This window comes from Ovis aries, chromosome 3 (genome assembly GCF_016772045.2).
Source record: "Ovis aries strain OAR_USU_Benz2616 breed Rambouillet chromosome 3, ARS-UI_Ramb_v3.0, whole genome shotgun sequence".
Taxonomy (NCBI): domain Eukaryota; kingdom Metazoa; phylum Chordata; class Mammalia; order Artiodactyla; family Bovidae; genus Ovis; species Ovis aries.
Genome location: NC_056056.1, coordinates 91,962,449 through 91,974,751, shown reverse-complemented (window position 1 = coordinate 91,974,751; position 12,303 = coordinate 91,962,449).

Below are 12,303 nucleotides of genomic sequence, written 5' to 3'. Positions count from 1 at the left end.
GTGTTGGCCACATGTATGTCTTCTTTGGAGAAATGTCTATTCAGGTTTTCTGCCCATTTTTAATTAGGTTGTTTTCCTGGTATTGAGCCACATGAGCTCTTTGTAAAATCTGGAGATTAACCCCTTGTCAGTCACATGATTTGCAAATTTCTCCCATTCTGTGGGCTTATCTTACGGCTTCCTTTGCTATACAAAAGCTGTTAAGTATGCCCTGTTTAGCTTTGCTTGTATTTCCATTACTCTGTATCGTTGCGATTTATGTCAAAGAGTGTGCTGCCTATATTTTCCTCCAAGAGTTTTATAGTATCCTTACATTTAGGTCTTTAATCCATTTTGAGCTTATTTTGTGTATGCGATAAACATCTAAGGTAATTCTAATGCAAATGGTCCTTAACTACATTTCAAAACTTTCAATAAAATGCTTGAAATTAAAAATTCAAGTAAATATTTGAAAAATGTTATTCAGTAGTGAAAAAAATATAATGGAGATATAAATATTTATGAAAACTACATGCATTACTGCCCTTTGAGATGGAGGCCTTTAGTCACCTTATTCAAATTTTTGAAAGACTTGCCCTTTTTTTTTGCCCAGCCAGGTAGCCAAGAGTTTGTTCTTTCCTGAAAGCTTGGTAGAAATATTGGTATAATTATTTACAAGTAATATATTGGTCAAATGGTAAAACTTCCAACAGTAAGATGATTAAATTCTAGGGATCTAATGTATCAATGTAACATGGTGACTATAGTTAATAAGTGTATTGAATACTTGAAAGTTGCTATGGAATTAGATCCTAAGTGTTCTCACTACAGACAAAAAAGGTAACTACAAGAAGTAATGAATGTATTAACTAACCTGTGGTATCATTTTGCAATATATACATGTATCAAATCATGCTGTACACCTTAAACTTACAGAATGTAATATGTCAACTATATAGAGAGAAAGCTAGAGAAAAAACAAAACAAAACAAGAGTTATTACTTTGCTGACAAAGATCTGTATAGTCAAAGCTATGGTTTTCCCGGTAGTCATGTATGGATGTGAGAACTGGACCAGAGAAGGCTGAGCACTAAAGAACTGGCACTTTCAAACCGTGGTGTTGGAGAAGACACTTGAGAGTCCCTTGGATAGCAAGGAGATCAAACCAGTCAATCCTAAAGGAAATCAATCCTGAATATTCATTGGAAGGACTGATGCTGAAGCTCCAATACCCTGGCCTACTAATGCAAAGAGCTGACTCACTGGAAAAGACCCTGAGGCTGAGAAAGATCAAAGGCAGGAGAAGGGGACAACAGAGGATGAGATGGTTGGATGGCATACAAGTCGCTCAGTGGTGTCTGACTCTTTGCAACCCCATGGACTTAGCCTACCAGGCTCCTCCATCCATGGAATTTTCTAGGCAAGAGTACTGGAGCAGATTGCCATTTCCTTCTCCAGGGGATCTTCCCCACCAGGGATCAACAGCAGCAGCACCGTTGAAAACCTCCAGTATGAAGATGAATAAAAATAATTACAGCAGACATCCTTGCATTATTCTCAATCTTGGGGGCAAAGTATTCAATCTTTCACCATCAGGTATGACATTAGCTGTAAGTTTACTGTAGACATCCTTTATCAAGCTGCTGCTGCTGCTAAGTCACTTCAGTCATGTCCAACTCTGTGAGACCCCATAGATGGCAGCCCACCAGGCTCCCCCATCCCTGGGATTCTCCTAGCAAGAACACTGGAGTGGGTTGCCATTTCCTTCTCCAATGCATGAAAGTAAAAAGTGAAAGTGAAGTCGCTCAGATGCGTCCAACTCGTAGCGACCCCACGGACTGCAGCCTACCAGGCTCCTCTGTCCACGGGATTTTCCAGGCTAGAGTATTGGAGTGGGGTGCCATTGCCTTCTCCTTATCAAGTTGAGGAAGTTCTTATTCTATTCTTTACTCTTAGAAGATTGTTTATCTTACATGGGTATCAAATGTGTTTTCCACATCTATTAAAGTGTTATATGATTTATTCTTTATTATGCCATGAGTTAAATTAATTGATTTTTCTTTTATTTTTGGTATAGTTTACACACATATTGATTTTAGGTATACAACATAGTAATTCAATATTTTATATAGTATAAAAATTTACAGTGGTAATCTGTCACCATGCAAAGTTGTTACAGTCTTATTGACTGTATTCTCCATGTGTTTATCACTGTGATATTTATCTTATAGCTGAGTTAGGTGAAGTCACTCAGTCGTGTCCGACTCTTTGCAACCCCATGGACAGCCTACCAGGCTCCTCCATCCATGGAATTTTCTAGTCAAGAGTACTGGAGTGGATTGCCATTTCCTTCTCCAGGGGATCTTCCCGACCAGAGATCAAACCCAGGTCTCCTGCATTGCGGGCAGGCGCTTTATCACTTTATTGTCTGAGCCACCAGGGAAGCTCTCACTGAATCCCTCTCATCTGTCTCATCCATTCCCCACACCACCTTCCCCTCTGGCAACCACTGTATCTGAGTCTCTTTCTGTTTCGTTTTGTTTGTTCCTTTGTTTTTTAGATTCCACATACAAATGAAATCACTGTTTTATTTTTCTCTGGCTGTTTCTTACATGTTAACTAAGTCTGCATTCCTGAGATAAAATACACTCACAGTCATCATATTATTATTTTCATGTTGCCAAATTCAATTTGTTAAAATTTTCTCAAGAATTTTTGTATCAGTGTTTATCAAAAATATCGGTTTGCCATTTTTCTATTACTGGTTTTTTTCTGAAATTTTTTCAGTTGTGTTTCAGTTGGACTCAAAACCTGGGAAATGTTCCTTACTGTTCTATATTTTATGAATCTGTATGAAATTAGTATTGTTTCCTTTTTTGTTTGCTTCCTTCTTAAATGCTTGTTAGAATTTACCAGTGAAGTCATCTAATTAAGACAGAAATTTTCTTTGTGGGAGGTATTTAACTTTAATTCCTTTAAAAGATATGACTATTTTCCTAGTTATCTAGTTTCTTGAGTGAGCTCTGGTAAGTGTATCTACGCATTCCACCTAAGTTGTCCAATATATTGGCATAAAATTACAAGTTTCTTTAATTATTTTGATATCTAAATGGTCTGTAGTGATGTCCCCTCTGTCATTCTTATAATTATTTGTGTCTTCACCCTTTTTTCTGACCTACTTGGATAGAAATATATCTATATTGCTTCTTCAGAAAATCCATTTTGATTCCATTTATTTTTGTTTGTTTTCTGTATCACTTTCAGAATTTTCCACAGTTTATTGTGATCCACACAGTCAAAGGCTTTGGCATAGTCAATAAAACAGAAATAGATGTTTTTCTGGAACTCTTGCTTTTCCATGATCCAGCAGATGTTGGCAATTTGATCTCTGGTTCCTCTGCCTTTTCTAAAACCAGCTTGAACATCAGGGAGTTCACGGTTCATGTATTGCTGAAGCCTGGCTTGGAGAATTTTCAGCATTACTTTACTAGCATGTGAGATGAGTGCAATTGTGTGGTAGTTTGAGTATTCTTTGGCATTGCTTTTCTTTGGAATTGGAATGAAAACTGACCTTTTCGAGTCCTATGGCCACTGCTGAGTTTTCCAAATGTGCTGGCATATTAAGTGCAGCACTTTCACAGCATCATCTTTCAGGATTTGAAACAGCTCAACTGGAATTCCATCACCTCCACTAGCTTTGTTCATAGTGATGCTTTCTAAGGCCCACTTGACTTCACATTCCAAGATGTCTGGTTCTAGATTAGTGATCACATCATCATGATTATCTGGGTCGTGAAGATCTTTTCTGTACAGTTCTTCTGTGTATTCTTGCCACCTCTTCTTAATATCTTCTGCTTCTGTTAGGTCCACATCATTTCTGTCCTTTATCGAGCCCATCTTTGCATGAAATGTTCCCTTGGTATCTCTAATTTTCTTGAAGAGATCTCTAGTCTTTCCCATTCTGTTGTTTTCCTCTATTTCTTTGCATTGATCACTGAAGAAGGCTTTCTTATCTCTTCTTGCTATTCTTTGGAACTCTGCATTCAGATGCTTATATCTTTCCTTTTCTCCTTTGCTTTTCGCCTCTCTTCTTTTCACAGCTATTTTGTAAGGTCTCCCCAGACGGCCATTTTGCTTTTTTGCATTTCCTTTACATGGGGATGGTCTTGAGCCCTGTCTCCTGTACAATGTCATGAACCTCATTCCATAGTTCATCAGGCACTCTATCTATCAGATCTAGACCCATAAATCTATTTCTCACTTGCACTGTATAATCATAAGGGATTTTATTTAGGTCATACCTGAATGGTCTAGTGGTTTTCCCTACTTTCTTCAATTTAAGTCAGAATTTGGCAATACCAAATTACCAAATACCAGACCACCTAACCTGCCTCTTGAGAAATCTGTATGCAGGTCAGGAAGCAACAGTTACAACTGGACATGGAACAACAGACTGGTTCCAAATAGGAAAAGGAGTATGTATACACGGCTATATACATTAACTTATATGCAGAGTACATCATGAGAAACGCTGGGCTGGAAGAAACACAAGCTCCAAGATTGCTGGAAGAAATATCAATAACCTCAGATATGCAGATGACACCACCCTTACGGCAGAAAGTGAAGAGGAGCTAAAAAGCCTCTTGATGAAAGTGAAAGAGGAGAGTGAAAAAGTTGGCTTAAAGCTCAACATTCAGAAAACGAAGATCATGGCATCCAGTCCCATCACTTCATGGGAAATAGATGGGGACACAGTAGAAACAGTGTCAGACTTTATTTTGGGGGGCTCCAAAATCACTGCAGATGGTGACTGCAGCCATGAAATTAAAAGATGCTTACTCCTTGGAAGAAAAATTATGACCAACCTAGATAGTGTATTCAAAAGCAGAGACATTACTTTGCCAACTAAGGTCCACCTAGTTAAGGCTATAGTTTTTCCAGTAGTCATGTATGGATGTGAGAGTTGGACTCTGAAGAAGGCTGAGCACCGAAGAATTGATGCATTTTAACTGTGGTGTTGGAGAAGACTCTTGAAGGTCCCTTGGACTGCAAGGAGATCCAACCAGTCCATTCTGAAGGAGATCAGCCCTGGGATTTCTTTGGAAGGAATGATGCTAAAGCTGAAACTCCAGTACTTTGGCCACCTCATGCGAAGAGTTGACTCATTGGAAAAGACTCTGATGCTGGGAGGGATTGGGGGCAGGAGGAGAAGGGGACAACCAAGGATGAGATGGCTGGATGGCATCACGGACTCGATGGACGTGAGTCTGAGTGAACTCCAGGAGATGGTGATGGACAGGGAGACCTGGTGTGCTGCGATTCATGGGGTCGCAAAGAGTCGGATATGACTGAGCAACTGAACTGAACTGAACTGAACTCTGTATCACTGAGTTTTGCTCTTATCTTTGCAGATAAGATCTTTATACTTTGGGTTATATAGTATAAAGTACAAAGTATCTATAGTTTGTGTTACTTTGCTCTTTCTTTTCTAGTTTTGAAAAGTAGAAGTTTAGGTTATAAACTTGCATTCTTATCTATCTTCTAAAAAAACATTCAAATTTTTCTCTAAGCACTGCTTTAGCTAAATCCCATACATTGTTTTCATTTTCATTCAGTCCAAAATATTTCTTCTTTGACTCAATATTTAAAAGCATGTTTTTTTTAAATTTTCAAATATTTGAAGTTGGTCCAGAAACTTTAATTTTAGTTTAATTCTACTGTGATCAGAAAAAAAGATTTTTTAATGACTACCTTAAATCTACATTTTTCATAGTTGTTTTGTCTTACGTGGTCTTTGTTCCTTTCCTCTTTCCCTAACTTCTGAGCTCACCTGGATTTTTTGTTTTAATAATTCAATTTTACTTGCACCATTAGTTAATTAGCTATAACTCTTTGTTATTTTGTCTTAGTAGTTGCTAGAGTTTACAGCCAATCTTCAAATAACATTATACCACATCACACATACTCTAAGAATCTTACAAATGCATTCTGCCCATTCCCCATTTTCACACTATTATTTTTAGATGTTTTACTTCTATGTATGGTATTGGCCCTAAATACATTTTAGTTTTATTCTCTTGCTGGCTCTGATGAAGTTGCCATGTTCAGGAAGCCTAGACAACAAGGAACTTCTGGTCTGGCAGGAAGCTACAGATCTAAAGCCTTTGTCCAACATCCTCAAAACACTCAATCCTGCCAAAACCACTCACATGAGCTTCAAAGCAGACCTTCTTCAGTCAAGCTTTCAGATGAGACTCCAACCCTGACTGACACTTTGAATCCATATGAGATACCACCTTATGAGGCAGATGACCAACCACTTAAGCTGTGCTCAGATTCCTAACCCACAGAAAATGTGAGATGATAGCTAGGTTTAGCTTTAAATTATTACTTTTGTTGTAGTTAGTTATGCAGTAATAAGTAACAATACATCCTAGTAGGATTACCTTGGACAAACATTATGGGTGTAGAACATTCAATTGAGCCAATGTTTTCCCCCCAAAAAAGCAACTAACTATTAGCCAGAATACTCTAGCATTCTTGAGAAGACAACTGTATTGTGATGGCAAACTGATAAAGTGGCCTTATTTTAGGAGGTAAAAGATAAAAGTAACCTAGCCTATGACTTAATTATAATATGTTCCCATTATCAAAAGATGTTAAAGAAACAACCCAGGTAAACAAAACAAAACAACCCAGAAGATGATGAAATGGAAGCAGTCAGTGAAGAAATATTCAAGGATAAGAATGAATTAAGCCAAGTAAGGGTAGTTGGGGTTGATAGGTAAGGCAGTTGAAAATGATTTCAAGTACATAGAGAAAAATGAATACATATGTATTATTAGGTAAAGTTATAAAGCTTCCCCCTGGAGATCTTGCAGAAATAAAAAACGGGTTATTCTCCATAACCCAGCTAAGCTCGATGCTTCCAGAATCTACATACCAATTCAAAACACCACAAAACAGTGACATCACAAGTTTGAACACTCTCACTTGGCAAAAATATGAGAAGTAGCACTGAGCAAGTACAGCCACATGTCCTGATAATCCGTAATAGAGAGAGTATGGGTTAGCAAATGTAGTCAAAACTATCCAAAGGAGTATTAATCACTACTTCAATTACTGCTGCTATAATCTTTGGTTGCTTAGACAGCTGTAAGTATCTTGACTCAACAAATACTGTATACAGATTTAACATAAATTTAAATATCACAAGAAAATCTTCTGTTTCACCCACAAGTTAACTCTACCAGAAAGGTACTAAGGAAAACATGTGAATAAATGGTCACCAGTCAAGCCTTTTACTGTATTACTGCAAAGTGGCTAGAATACCAGCAGGTTGTTACTATATTAACCACATAAATGCACTAAATCCCCCCTTTAGAAGACTCAGCTTTTCTCAAATCAAACCACTGCAACCACAGTCTTGAAGAACCAGAACTTGTTTCACTGTTTAAGAGAGGCTTTAAGAACATAAAAAGAAAATAGAGGAAAAAATAGTATAGTTAAGCTGGGTGGGTTCTTTAGTTTTTTTACATAGTCTAATCCCAGGTAACAGTTGTATTTCAGGTAAGTCTCACAGAGAGGAGTTTAACTCTTCAGAGTTCTAAGTAAACAAGCAAAAAAAATAACTTTACAAGGTTTTTAAAAAAATTTTTTTCCTGGCGAGTTATCGCTTTGGTTAAGGTCTTAACATAGAAGCACCATATAGCAGTAGTATCAGCGAGATGACAAAATAGGAAGCCTTCCCCAACAAACACACCAATTCAACAATTTATGGATAAATTCCCCTTGTGACAAATTCAGAAACAAGCAGCAAAAATCCAAAACCAAACACTGGGGAGGAAAGGATCAACAAGAACTCTTATTCACTGCTGCTGAAAATGCAACAGCAACAGTAACGTCGCATATATTAAGCTAGCCTTAAAAATGCATTCCAATATACTGTAGGTGCAGACAAGTACTACTTGATTCCACTTATACGAGGTACCCAGAATAGTCAAATTCATATAGAGTCAGAAAGTACCCTGCTAGATGCCAGGGGTGAGGGCAGGGGCTGGGAACTTAAGTGTTTAGTGGGGACAGAATTTCAGTTTAGGAAAGTGAAAAATATGGGAGATGGATGACAGTGGAAATTTCACAAAAATATGAATATCACTGTAGTTAAATATGGTTAAAGTAGTATGTTTTATGTGACTTTTACCACAATAAAAAAATTTAAATAATAGTACAGTCACTTTGGAAAACAGTTTGGCAACTTCTTACAAAACTAAACACACCCTTACCAAACAATTCAGCGATCACACTACTTGGTACTTACCCAAATGGGCTGAAACCTTACATTCACACAAAAACCTCCACAAAAATGCTTATAGTAGCTTTATTCAAAATTTCTGAAACTTGGAAACAATCAAAACTTCCTTCAGTTGGTGAATGGATGAATGAACTGTGGCACATCCAGGCAATGGAATATTAGCACAAAAAAGAAGTGAGCTATAAAGCCATAAAATGACCTGAAGGAAACTTAAATGCACATTAGTAAGTGAAAGGCACCAATCTGAAAATGCTATCATAGCTTATGATCCCAATGTATGACATTCTGGAAAAGGCAAAACTATGACGACAGTAAAAGGATCAGTGATGGTCAGGAGTATGCAGGATGGTGGAATGAAGGCAGAGGCATGTAAGATTTTTAGAGCAATGCAACTATTCTGTACGATACTGTAATGGCGGATACATGTCATTACACATCTATCAAAACCCACTGAAGGTACACTGTGTAACTGCTGTAAACTGTGGGCTTTGAGTGATAATGTGTCAGTGCAGGTTCATGGATTTTAACAAATATACCACTCTGATTCAGGCCACGATAGTGGGAAGGCTGTGCACATGTCAGGAGAGGGGTATACGGGAAGTCTGTACTTTCTCTTCAATCTTTCTGTGAACCTAAAACTGCTCTGAAAAAGTCTATTTTTAAAAAAAATGAATCAAATTAAATTTGAAAGGTACCGGTGATCTGACAAAAACCTAATTTATTAATTATTCCAACATGTTTCGTATCCTTCTTAAGGCTTAAGGTGATCACTGAGAAGAATAAAAATGAGTATCTCACAAGTCATGAAACAGTTACAGAAAGTGCCAAAGTGCTGCTAGGCAGTCAGCTACCCAGATATTACCACAAGGGCAGCAGCTGTCTGTGTACATGAATTCTGCTAAGCTGGTAGAACACAAAGGTCTCCTCAGTTGATAGGGATATCTTATTCTAGGGGATCATCACATTGTATCCAAATTCATTCTGACTCAAAGTCTACTTTTGTATATTGTTTACATTGTTATGCAGACTTTATTTTAAACAGTACTTTCTATGATGAGATTTGATCTATAATATAGCTTCAAACTGGCTGAATATTACAAGTTTATGTTATCATTTTCCATTACTAGGTATATAACATACTCATAATGTTCATCAAATGCTTTTATCAAAAAAAAATTTATTTAAATCCTATGTGAACATTTTAAAAGATGGAAAAAGTAATTTTAAGAGTATTGCCAAGAAAGAACTGCTTAAGAAAACTGTTATTTTAAAAGCACAGCTAAGTTTTAAAATGACATTACTTCCCTGAGAATCACAGCTGCAGATGCCTTGATTCTTGTGCCAAATTAAAGAACATGTTAAAAAAAAAAAAAAAAAACTCAAGGACTTCAAAACATTTATCTCTTAAATTTTAATGAAGTAAAAGTTTTCTATATTAAAATTACTAATTCATATTTCCCCAACTTTCACAGTGGTTCTAAGAAATTCAATTGAAAAAAACTTGAAGCTTCTGCATTTTCAAAAACTGCATTTTTATGCCAGTTATCAATTTTCACTGGTCTAGGAGTTTTCACACACACAATTCTCTAATGATTTAAGTAATTTGTATTATGTTATATGGGCTTACCCGGCAGCTCAGTGGTAAAGAATCCACCTGCCAATGCAGGAGACGCAGGTTCGATCTCTGGTTGGAAGATCCCCTGGAGGAGGAAATGGTAACCCACTCCAGTATTCTTGCCTGGGAAATCCTATGGGCAGAGAAGCCTGAAAGGCTACAGTCCATGGGATGGCAAAATAGTCAGACATGACTTAGTGAATAAACAACTGTTACATTATCTATAGGCCATCCATCAAGTTAATATTTTTACTATCCTGCTCAGAGAAATAAGTTTAGGGTAAAGCAATCCCTGGTGGCTCAGTGGTAAGAATCCACCTGCCAAAGCAGGAGACCCAGGTTTGATCCCTGGATGGTGAAGATTCCCTGGAGAAGGAAATGGCAACCCACTCCAGCATTCTTGCCAGGAGGATTCCATAGACAGAGGAGCCATGGGGGCTACAGTTTACACAGGACTTAAGTGACTAAACCACAATTATTCCAAAACTTTTGTTTTGAGGCATGTTCTCGTTTTGAGGCATATTCTCTTTTGCTTCCCTCTCCCCTCCCCCCGCCCACACTCCCAACATAAACCACACAAAAGGCCTGTGGCACTACCCTCAATAATGAATTCTACAGCTTCCCTGGTAGCTCAGATGGTAAAGAGTCTGCCTGCAACGTGGGAGACCCAGGTTCGATTCTTAGGTGGGGAAGGTCCCCTAAGAAAGGAATGGCAACCCACTCCAGTATTCTTGCGTGGAGAGCTCCATGGACAGAGGAGCCTGGTGGGCTACAGTTCATGGGGTCTCAAAGAGCCGGAAACAGAGTCCCCTCCTACACACCCACAACATACACCACACAGAAAGCCTTGTGGCATTACCCTTAACAATTCATTCTACAATCTCACTTTTAACTAAGAGAAATTTTTTAAGGAATTTCCCTAATCTTTGAAATTTTTCCTGGGCAGAACCTTGCCTACACCATTCTTGATGAAGCTATGTCATTTTCTTCACCAAACCTTCCCATGACTGTGTGTTCTGTTATGCTCCAGAAGCTACCCAAGCTTTTCCCTGGGTCTGGTCTGATTCATAACTCTTTAAAACTAGCTACTGACTAAAACAAAAGCACCTCATCATCTTCCTACTAGAGATAGTCAGATACTAGAAATAGTCACTCATCCACATGCTACTAGTCAATCCTGACTTCTTCACTCTCCTATTGAACAGTTTTCTTATATCTTCCTCCAATTTTTATTTCCTCAATTATATGTGATCCCTTACTCTTAATTTTTCTCTCCTTTTTCCATGGGTGGAGTCCAAAATCAAGCACAAAACTCTTAAAAATGTTTAAACAATGTGTAAGGACTCTACAAAACAGGTAAGATGGCCATTCTTCTCTCACTGAACATATGATGCCATACTATAAGTGGATGGCAATAAGCAGATTCAATTTCCATAATTATTGTTTCTTTCTGAAAACCCAGTGGGTGATGGGGCGGGGCTTGCATTCCTGGGTCCCTTGAAACTGAAACCATCCAAGAGGCAGTTTTAAGTAGCCTGCCACCCCCAGGGCACTGCAAGGACAGCCAGCTGAAACACACATCCACCTTCCTGAGAAACAGGCCTATTTGCTTGTCCTATAACTTCAGCCTGAGGGGCAGGTTTCTGCCTGCCACACATCTAGACTACAGAGGTCCTCCGGGAACAGGGTGTCATCTCTGCACTCTCCATCTGCTTGCTAGAGCTCCCAGGTATCTTCAAGAAAGGAGCTTATATACTCGTCTGGAGCACAGATTTGTGTAACCGTTGCCTAGGGAACACTTCCAGATTGCCTAGATCTGGTCTCCAACAGGGCTTATGCTGGCAGTCCCATGGGATTGTATATGTTTATATGCTTCAAAAGCTGCAGCCTGAGGGTTTAGCTCGCAACGAGCCTGAATCTAGGTGCTAAAATACTCCGCTTTGGGACACTGACAGGTCTTGGCACACCCTCAACTATTGGAGGTTATTAAAAATAAAATAGGCTACATGAAAAGTTACAAAGGCTTGAGATATAAGAGATAGAGCAGGGTTGAATGATAAGGTTTATTGCTTACACAAGGCAATTCCTTCAAGACTGGAAGAGGTGGCCAGTTTAGCTAATGCAGAGCAATGAGCAGAGATCAAACTGTACCACTACCTTACACCATACCAAATAAAAATTTAAATGTAAGACCTCAAACCATAAACCTCCTAGAAGAAAACATACATGGTAATCTCCTTGACATCAAGCTTAGCAATGACTTTTTGGATCTGATTCAAAAAGCAAAGACAAGTAGAGTAAAAATAAACAAGTGGGATTCTATCAAAACTGAAAAGCTTCTGTACAGCAATTAACAAAATGAAAAGACCACATACAGAATGGGAGAAAATATTTG